Source organism: Vulpes lagopus, chromosome 9 (genome assembly GCF_018345385.1).
Source record: "Vulpes lagopus strain Blue_001 chromosome 9, ASM1834538v1, whole genome shotgun sequence".
NCBI classification, from domain to species: Eukaryota; Metazoa; Chordata; class Mammalia; order Carnivora; family Canidae; genus Vulpes; species Vulpes lagopus.
In genome coordinates, this window is record NC_054832.1 from 75,621,466 (window position 1) to 75,632,548 (window position 11,083).

Here is an 11,083-nt window from a genome sequence, read left to right on the forward strand (position 1 = left end):
TTAATGTTTCCATAATAATCAGCTAATGCTATTTGAATGATTTTGGATTGGTCGAGAGCCACCTAAAAATCTGTCATATTGAGTCCTGGAACAATTATACCTGGGTCTCACCCAGTAAGTGTTTGACATTGGTGCGGGCCCCGTTTAATTAAGTAAACCAATTGTTAAAATTGAGTACATAATTTCTTTTGGGGGTGATGAACTTGAAATATCCATTCTAAGGACCCTGATATGATGGAGAAGTTGACAGAGGAGGCCTATGACACTATGAGGTGTGTTTAAGATTATTAAATGTATCAGACTACCAAGGATGACTCGTTCTAAGTGACAAATATTGAGCCATTTAGATATTTGTTTTAATTTTTTCTTTGTGGGAAGAAAATTCAAGGAGAAAAAAAGTTGGGGTCCCCTGTTAGGGTGTCAAAGAAATACTATAGGCTGTAAGTGGGACTGCCCATGGAGGGCCAAAGCCGATTAAAACTCCCTAGCAATTTTTGAAGGTTGTTAGGGTCATAGTCTCCTTAATTGCAATAGTGACCCCCTGTGGTAGGATGTGTTTTTGAGTAATAATAACGCCCAAATATTTCGTGGCTTTATCTTTTGTACCTTTAGGGGTGAATAGGTAGGGGTAAACCTACCCTGTTGGTATGATCTGCCAAATGGGCATATATTTTAGCCAAGGTGACGGCATCTGGATGTATCAAGAGAATATCATCCATAAAGTGACATATCAGAGCTTCAGGGAATGTAGTATGGGTAGACCGTAGAGCATGGTCCAATAAATCCTGACAAATACCGGAGCTGTTGACCATTCCTTGGGAAAGGACCTTCCATGGGTGTCTTTTTAGTGGGGCTTCTGAATTAATACAGGCAAAGAGTAAAGCAAAATTCTTCCTATCATCCTGTTGTAGAGGAATAGTGAAGAAACAATTTTAAATCAATTATGATGAGGTGATAACCTTTGGGAATTGATGTTGGGTTTGGAAGACCTGGCTGTAGTGGTCCCATAGGGGCTACATGGGTATTTTTTTGGCAGGGATCATGAAGGAGCCTTCATGTTCCTGATATTTTAGGGATACAAAAAATGAGTGTGTTTCAAGGACTATGTAAGAGCTCTAAGTGGCCTGTTTCTAGTTGCTCTTGAACTAAGAGTGCCACTTGTAGCAATTTCTCCCCTTTTAAAGGCCATTTTATAGGCCAATTGTAGTACTAGATCCTTAGTTTTGGGGGATTATCAACTCGCCTTACAACAGCATTTTGAGCCTATTAATAAAGTCAGTGAAAGGTTCTGAGTTTTTGCCTGATTGTGGCAAGGGACCCAGTAGGTACATTGACTTTAGGGATCTTATTCTGTGCTCTCATGGCTGTCTGAGATGTCTGACAAAAACTTGCCTCTGTAATTGGGCCTGGAGGGTCAGCATAAGAGCCAGACCCAGTGATCATATCAAACCCTACAGAAGTTGTATTCCCCAGATTTTTCAAAGAGATACATCATTAATGATTCTTCTAACCAAAAAATAAATTGGGCTATGGTTAAAACTGTCTTAACTAAAGTCTTCCAATCCCAGGTGGTCATTTTATAACCATGCCCAATGGTTTCAATCATCCCCTTAGTAAATGAGCTCTGAATCCCATTATCAGCTATGCTCTTCCTAAATTATTTAAAGACTGGAAAGGGTAGACTTTCATGTCTGGGACCTTGATTTCATCCCCTTATTACAGGGGAGTTTTGCAATATTTTATCTTCTGTTTGTCATCCTTCCCGAAAGCTAGAAGGGGGGTGGGTAGTGAGACTTAAGAGTCTTTGCTTAAACATAAGGCATTATGGTTACAAGATGATGATTCAGGAGTGAGAGAAAGAAGCAGTGGAAAGAAGGGGTCACTGAAGGGGGAGGAGAAGGCAGTGGTAGGAACAAAGTTGGTGTCTTGGACTTAATACAGGAGTTTTTACCTAGTCCCTGGATGAGCCACAAGTCTTTTCTACATAGATGCCAAACCACGAGATGTGAAACTTTCACAGGTCCTATAGCTTGGTGTACCCAACGGCCGATCTTCTCCCAGTCCTCTAAATTTAAGCTGCCCTCTTTAGGGTACCAGGGGCATTGCGGTCTAATAACTATCAATAACTTAGTTATTTGTTTACCTGAGACTTTACATTCTGCTGCCTTTAGGAGACTAAGCAATTGCAATTTGTGTTGTTTTCCCTCACAAGAAAGACAGCCACCCATGCCAGTGGAGGAAAGAGACATAGCTTTCAAAGAAAAGGAAATGCAGAGAAAAATAAGCCAAGAAGAAAAAAAAAAGCCTTTGGGTGAACTGCCTAAAATGACCTTGCTCTAGGCATACCAGGCTATTCCAAGGCTGCCATGTTCCTTACCAGAATGAAATTTGGGTATCCTCCTCCTTTACCAGGCTTGGAAGGTCAGTCTCCTCACTCCATCATGTCTGAGTCACCACTTGCCACATGGTGCGTAGACGAAATGATTATTCAGAGTTCAATATCTTGGAGACCCAACAAAAAGAGAGAGAAAAAACAAAGAGAGACCCAACACGGCTATACTGCCAGACACCACCAAGAAGTGTAGCCAGCGAGGTGAAGCCTCGAATCTGAGTTGGCTCTTGGCTTTATTATCATAGAATGTAAAATATGTGGAAACCAGGAAGGAAAAACTATTCAAGAAACCAGGTAAGTGAGGGGCAGCAGGGAACTGCATGGGTGACTATCTGTATGGGTCTCAGAGAAGCATTAACTACTGGGCTGTGGGGGAAGGGAAAACTAACCTTCGCAGGCCTGGCTATCTATCCACCATCATTGCTGCTTCCAGCATGTACTGTTTTCAGTAGGGACCAATGACAGGAATAATTGGCTTTTAGCACATCCATAAATCTGTTGCCATTTATGTGTCCCTGTTCTTATTGTTTCACTTACCCAGTGAGGTCTTGCTCTCTCACATTTTACCACCCTTTTGGAGTCATCCTGATGACCAAATGACAAAATGTTAGTGAATTTGGGTTGCCCCTGCCCCGCCCCCCATGCAGACTGAGACAAAGATTCAAACACAAACCTTTATTTGGAAGGTTCTGGAAACACTGCAAGGGAAGGGGAAAAGTAATACCAGGAAGGGAAGAAGTAACACCAGAAAGGGAAGGCAGCAAATAACTTCCGTGTAGGTCACTGGAGTTTGATCCTTCAAGGAAATTGTGGGCGAAAGTACAAAACCTATGTCTCAGAGTTATCCTACCCAGGATGCAAGGAAGCTAAGTTGTCAGTTGAGGAATGTTTCCCACTACTAATTTCCCAGCAATTCTGGCCTGCACTAGACCTGGGCAGAGCCCCTGTGTGCAGCTTCTGGGCAATGAAATGGGAAGTGCTGAGGAATATGAACAGGGCACTAAGAATGTGCTCATAAACTTTTCAAAATAAAACAAAACATGACTGTTATTCCTTAAGAATCTCAGCATTTGAGTTACAGGCACCTTCTCACCCTATATTCTGCAACCCTGGTTTCTGTTGGTTCTTCAACACCCTCCTAGCAAATGTCACAGCTGCCTCATCTCCAAAAATCTTTATCTCAACTCCATTTCACCAACCCATAAATATCTGGCAACACCTGTCACTTAAACTTCCTCCCCCTCCAAGATCATTATATTTTCTTCTTTGTTTAAAGTCATGTATCCTTTAGCCTTTTCTGTTCCCTCACGCCTTATGGACTTTATTCATCTTCTTCTTGATCACCAGTGCTTTTGTCCTTTCATATGCCCATTAGGATACTCAGTTCCATCTGCTTCCTATTTACCAGATGATCATTTGTTCAGTCTATGTTCCAGATGGCAACACAGAATCCCACAGTCTAGTGATCTAACAATTCACATCTTCAGCTTCTTCTTGCATGTTCTAAACATCTTGCAATATTATGTTCAATATCATGCACCAAGAACATTGCTCAAGGCCTCCCTCATGTCAGCATTAAGAGATCTGACAAATACCAAAAGACACAGAGAGAGAAGCATTGCTATATGTCATAGCGAGCAGAACTACTTAAACTCTTCATGGGTGGTATGTGAAAGTAGCACTTCAAGATCAAATAATTTTAGGAAATTATTGGTTAAATAAAATTGAGAGGCTTATCATTTAATTTCTCAAGTCCATTAAATATGTTCATAAGCATTATGAATATTTAAGAAGACATAGCTGGCAAAGTTTTCTAAATTTACTTGACCCTAAGGGTTTTATAAAACAAACTTTGAGACAGACTGATTTATTATGATAACCAATTATTCATGTCACAACCTTCTAGGAACAGGTGCATGATATCTGGCTATTGCATGTGGTTTGGAACAGGGACTTTGGAACACAGCTATCCCCTAAAATATATACTCAAATATATACTTTATTTTGACTGATCTCTTTTTCAGCTCTGTTCATAGAGAATAGAAATTTTGCTCCACTTTAAGTAAAGTGTAAATCTTTTTCTTAAAGGGAGACTGCTTGGGCAGCCCGAGTGCCTCAGCGGGTTAGCGCGACCTTCAGCCCAGGGCGTGATCCTGGAGACTGGGGATAGATTCCCACGTCAGGCTCCCTGGAGGGAGCCTACTTCTCCCTCTGTTTGTGTCTCTGCCTCTCTCTTTGTCTCTCTCTGTGTCTCTCATGAATAAATAAATGAAATCTTTAAAAAAAAGGGGGGGGGGCGGGGGGAGACTGTTCTAGTAACTTTTACATTAGGATGATTCAATGACATTGGTACTTTTCATTTCCAGGAAATTTTATGTCTGTTCCTTAGGGACATTCTGTATTGTGATTATTGCTCAGAGCATGGTCTTTCTCTTGGTAACCAAAATGCCTCACCAGTCTGTGATTAAAGCTAAGATCATATGTCCTCCAATGTCCAAAGTGCTTTCCCATTTCTAAGAATCCCACTTATGTCTCAACCCTACCACAAATATTATCAGTATTTGTCCATAAGTTGGTCCTCCAGGTAGCTTGCCTGCTGCCCACAGGGAGAGCAGAACTCAGATGCTTCCCTAAAGGTAGACTCTGCAACTACAATCATCAGTGCACCTTGCTAAAGATCCTGCTTGTCCACAGTGCCACCACTTGGCCGTCTGCTTTGCCAATGCTAAAGCCCTCGGAGTTCTGGAGAGATGTGACTGATAGGATAATTGTTCCTATTGACCTGCAGAGGCTTACCCACCATTGCTGTCTCGACCTGCAGAGGCTTACCCACCATTGCTGGCTGTGGCTACTTTCCAAATACCTGGCAGTTCACAGAACTGAGATTCTATCTGAGCTACCAGCTTTGCAAATGCAGTTTGTGGCCAATTCAACCACGTTTGAGGTGGTCTGAAAAATACAGTGGAAGACACCTTCTAAATCCCCTTCATCTACAGGAAGGGATATGCATTCACTTTCCTCTGAAGATTAGTTTGAGACCCAAAACAGGTCAGGTGGATGTTTCCAACTCTGGAGAAGCTCCCTGACCTTAAAAGCAGATCTCATAAGCTGTACCACTTGAAGCCATGGATCCCAAACTCAAATGAAGATGTGATAATTCTATACTTAAAACTATCATTCAGAAGAAACAAAAAAAAAATCATTCAGTAATACAATGGAATGGCAGGAACTAACTAGTTTATGTGAATCACAGGATAGTGCTGCACATAACAAGCTCCGATTCACCTTCCTTTTAATACTGATAATATGAATATATCACTGGAAATGAAAATCATTTCCCCAAAAGAGAGCAGAAAGATTTCCCTGAACAGCACTCAGGAAGAATTGCAGGACTCCCTCTCTCCATGGGCCTGTGGAACATTAAGGTTGGTACACAAAGTATATAGATTAAAGCTGTGGTTTCTGCTATAAAATACCCCCATAATAAAGAGGAGATAAAGACCACCACAATGATCAATAGAGCAAGCATTGATTTGTTTTATACAGTCACCTAGTAAAGGGAGACACATCAATCTTTACTAGTAAAGGGAGACACATCATCCCTCAGGGGAAGAAGTCAGTGTGGAAGTGAAGGCGAGAATGAGAGTTACATATAATATCAGCAATGGGTGGGTCATTGTATCTACACAAAATAAGGACCAAAGTTGCTCCCCGGATCAGATGAGTCCATGTGTCCATGCACTGTTGCTTAAACCAATTCCAGCTGTTCACTGGTCAGGAGAGTCTTCATTTGGCTGGTTTGACAGAGGGGTGTCACAAGATTCTCACTGCTTCCTCATCTCCAGCTGGTACTGAGACCTGCTCTGAACCCTATGCCACTCTAGGCATTTGGGTCCCACTGACGGAGAGAGCATTAGCAAAATAGTGATCAACTCATACAGCTACATCTTTAGAATAGCAAACCTCATGGGGCTTTTTCTTATAATGTCCCTGGAAGTATGTCAAGTGCATAAATCCAAAACAATTCAGATAAAGCAATTCCATGAGGGACCCAAGCCATGAAGCCCAGGCATGCAGCTTATGATCATCTGTCTTTACAAGAATTAGAGTAGAAGGAGGAAGAAATTCTACCAAGGCATGGAAGGATAATGGCAAGAAAAGGAGAGATGGACCCTTTAGGCATGAGGAACAGCATGACCACCTGAATGTGCATGATGTATCCATGGGGCACCATGAGCTTTCCCTGAGACCCTGTCAAGTCCTCCACGTCCTTAACAGCCAGAAAGCCTAAAATTCCCTCCATAGGAAACAGTGAAGCATTGCTTAAAATGGCTACTACAGAAGCTACATAATTTTTAAAATATATTCCAGAGAATGTGTAAGACTATTAAAATATAGTCTTTACTAACATTTCCTCTCTCTTTATATGACATAGTTCTTGCAGTGGCTGTAAACAGCTACAACTTTCATGAAATATGTTTTCTTAGTGTATTATGAAGGGCCTGTGGTAGGCTAGTTGGCTCTTCTCTCAAACCTTAATTGCACACTAGCCACTCAAGGATCTTGTCAAATGCAGATTCTGATCCAGTAGCCTGGGGAGGAATGTGAGATACAGTATTTTTCACAACTCTCAGGTGATGCCCATGCATTTGATTCAAGGACCACACTTTGATTAACAAGATTTCAAGTCTTAAATTTTGGTCACCTCGAATCAGACATGACACTTATTTATTTAAAACCTTAATTATGAGACAAGAATCGTTACTTTCTCAGACTTGCCTCTTTCTCTCTCTCGCTCTCAATTTAAAGTGATCTTAGTAACAGTAATAATAAAGTAATTGTTTCTACCTAACCTGTAGTTGGCCTCTTATTCTAAAAAAAAAAAAAAAAGTTTCAAAACAGTTGTGTTTTTGGTTTCAAAGGAGAAAAAACACTTTATTGATATTACAAAAATCTAATAGAAATGCAAAGAAGAAAAGGGAAATCTACACATAGAAGAGGGAAATAGTAAGCAGTAAATAAGAATAAGACAGAGTTACATCAAATCAGATACAATATCCAACCTCATCAGCTGGGGAAGCCCCTAAGAGAGAGCCAGGCTGGAGTCCTGACTGAGAAACCTGGGAAGAACATCCTCCCCTCAGGTAAGACCTCCAACTGATCATCCCCTGGAGGGCCATATTTATAGGGCAAATTATGGGGTCTGAAGTTAAACATTTTTTGCCTACATGCAGTTTGGAGTGAGCCGCATTTCTATGTTATCATATCTTTACATCTTCAAGGAGCCTGGGCCTTATGAGCTTGCCTCCTCTTCCACATTCTATTCATGGGGGGCCAGCCCAGCCCAGAGCTAGAAGGGAGGCAAGGCAAATTCTATAGCTCTTGGTCTCCAGACCAGAAGGGCTAGTTCTGACCTGGAGGCCAGCAATGTCAGCTAACTGGGCTCCAGAGGTCACTTATGCAGCACAAGTCTCATTGACAAAATTCTTTAGTCTGCCTGCATACGAGCAGGTCAGGGTGGTTAGTTACACACGACAAATCACAGAAACCTCCAAAGGCATTCAAATTGGCAAAGAAGAAGTCAAACTCTCCCTCTTCGCCGATGACATGATACTCTACATAGAAAACCCAAAAGACTCCACCCCAAGATTGCTAAAACTCATACAGCAATTTGGTAGCGTGGCAGGATACAAAATCAATGCCCAGAAATCAGTGGAATTTCTATACACTAACAATGAGACTGAAGAAAGAGAAATTAAGGAGTCAATCCCATTTACAATAGCACTCAAAAGCATAAGATACCTAGGAATAAACGTAACCAAAGAGGTCAAGGATCTATACCCGAAAAACGATAGAACACTTCTGAAAGAAATTGAGGAAGATACAAAGAGATGGAAAAATATTCCATGCTCATGGATTGGCAGAATTAATATTGTGAAAATGTCAATGTTACCCAGGGCAATTTACACGTTTAATGCAATCCCTATCAAAATACCATGGACTTTCTTCAGAGAGTTAGAACAAATTATTTTAAGATTTGTGTGGAGTCAGAAAAGAACCTGAATAGCCAGGGGAATTTTAAAAAAGAAAACCATAGCTGGGGGCATCACAATGCCAGACTTCAGGTTGTACTACAAAGCTGTGGTCATCAAGACACTGTGGTCCTGGCACAAAAACAGACACATAGATCAATGGAACAGAATAGAGAACCCAGAAGGGGACCCTGAACTTTATGGTCAACTAATATTCGATAAAGGAGGAAAGACTATCCACTGGAAGAAAGACAGTCTCTTCAATAAATGGTGCTGGGAAAATTGGACATCCACATGCAGAAGAATGAAACTGGACCACTCTCTTGCACCATACACAAAGATAAACTCAAAATGGATGAAAGATCTAAATGTGAGACAAGATTCCATCAAAATCCTAGAGAACACAGGCAACACCCTTTTTGAACTCAGCCACAGTAACTTCTTGCAAGATACAGCCATGAAGGTAAAAGAAACAAAAGCAAAAATGAACTATTGGGACTTCATCAAGATAAGAAGCTTTTGCACAGCAAAGGATACAGTCAACAAAACTACAAGACAACCTACAGAATGGGAGAAGATATTTGCAAATGACATATCAGATAAAGGGCTAGTTTCCAAGATCTATAAAGAACTTATTCAACTCAACACCAAAGAAACAAACAATCCAATCATGAAATGGGCAAAAGACATGAAGAGAAATCTCACAGAGGAAGACATAGACATGGCCAACAAGCACATGAGAAAATGCTCCGCATCACTTGCCATCAGGGAAATACAAATCAAAACCACAATGAGATACCACCTCACACCAGTGAGAATGGGGAAAATTAACAAGGCAGGAAACCACAAATGTTGGAGAGGATGCGGAGAAAAGGGAACCCTCCTGCACTGTTGGTGGGAATGTGAACTGGTGCAGCCACTCTGGAAAACTGTGTGGAGGTTCCTCAAAGAGTTAAAAATAGACCTGCCCTACGACCCAGCAATTGCACTGCTGGGGATTTACCCCAAAGATTCAGATGCAACGAAACGCTGGGACACCTGCACCCCGATGTTTCTAGCAGCAATGTCCACAATAGCCAAACTGTGGAAGGAGCCTCGGTGTCCATCGAAAGATGATGGATAAAGAAGATGTGGTCTATGTATACAATGGAATATTCCTCAGCCATTAGAAACGACAAATACCCACCATTTGCTTCAACGTGGATGGAACTGGAGGGTATTATGCTGAGTGAAGTAAGTCAATCGGAGAAGGACAAACATTATATGGTCTCATTCATTTGGGGAATATAAATAATAGTGAAAGGGAATAGAAGGGAAGGGAGAAGAAATGTGTGGGAAATATCAGAAAGGGAGACAAAACATAAAGACTCCTAACTCTGGGAAACAAACTAACTAGGGGTGTTGGAAGGGGAGGAGGGCAGGGGGTGGGGGTGAATGGGTGACGGGCACTGAGGGGGGCACTTGACGGGATGAGCACTGGGTGTTATTCCTTATGTTGGTAAATTGAACACCAATAAAAAATAAATTTATTAAAAAAAAAAGGAAGCCTCCAACCACACAATATGCCTTTGTATATAAACCTTTGTAGATGACCAATAAATAGAAACTAAAGCCACACTAAGAAACATTTCTGGAGCCTTAGGCCAGCCGATGTTTCTTCAATATTAATGCATATTAGAATCATCTGGGGAGCTTGTTCAAATCCAGATTCCTGGGTCTCACCCCCAAAAGTTTGGATTCAGCAGGTCTGGAGTAAAACCTGAAAACGTGCACTTCTACTAAGATGATGCCACTATCTACGGTCTTCTTTCTGGGTATCAATGAGATAGGCTCATTCATCAAAGGACAGGCTCAAAGCGAATTTCATTGTTTAACTCAACATTGAAAATGGGATAACAATAAATTGCCTCTAAGTCAGAGGAAAGGAGTAGAGGAAGTGATTTTTTCCACTTTATTAGGAAAATTAACAAATTTAAGTCAAATAATTCCCAGAAAAATAAATTCTTATATGACTTTGGAGTTTCAGAGATGATAGTAAAGACTCAAAATCCTGAAGCCTGAAATTTTCCATGTTGGGCAACTGCTCCAGGTCAGTTTTCCTGGTGCAAAGAACTAGGAATGGAGAAACAGGAAAGGAGGCTGAGGAAGGACAGACACAACCTGAGGCGATTGTGCCATGCCTGGGAGATCAGGTTTATTCTGGATTCCAAGACCTGCTAAAGGTGTCATGATCTGATGGATTTTAGAAAGTTATTTTGAGGTTGAAGTATGGAATGCTTAAAACAAATATGAAACTAAAAACCAGACATATTCTGAATAAGACAAAAATCAGTTCTTTTCTTTTTTTTTCAAGTAAACTCCACACCCAGCTTGGAGCCCCCCAAGGGGCTTGAACTCACAACCCTGAGATCAAGGCCTGAGCTGAGATCAAGAATGGGATATTTAACTGACTGAGCCACCCAGGTGCCCCTAAAATCAGTTATTTTCAATATCCACGAGGTGTGGGAGGACACAATGTTTTATGAAAAGTCTTAGCTAGTTTATTCACCTTCAGTACATATCAGAGCACAAAAGTCTTTCAGTGGTGGTTGCTTTTGGAAAGGAGAATTCCTGTAGAAGTCTAAAGGCTCACAGATACCTCCAACGCATTTTCCAAATA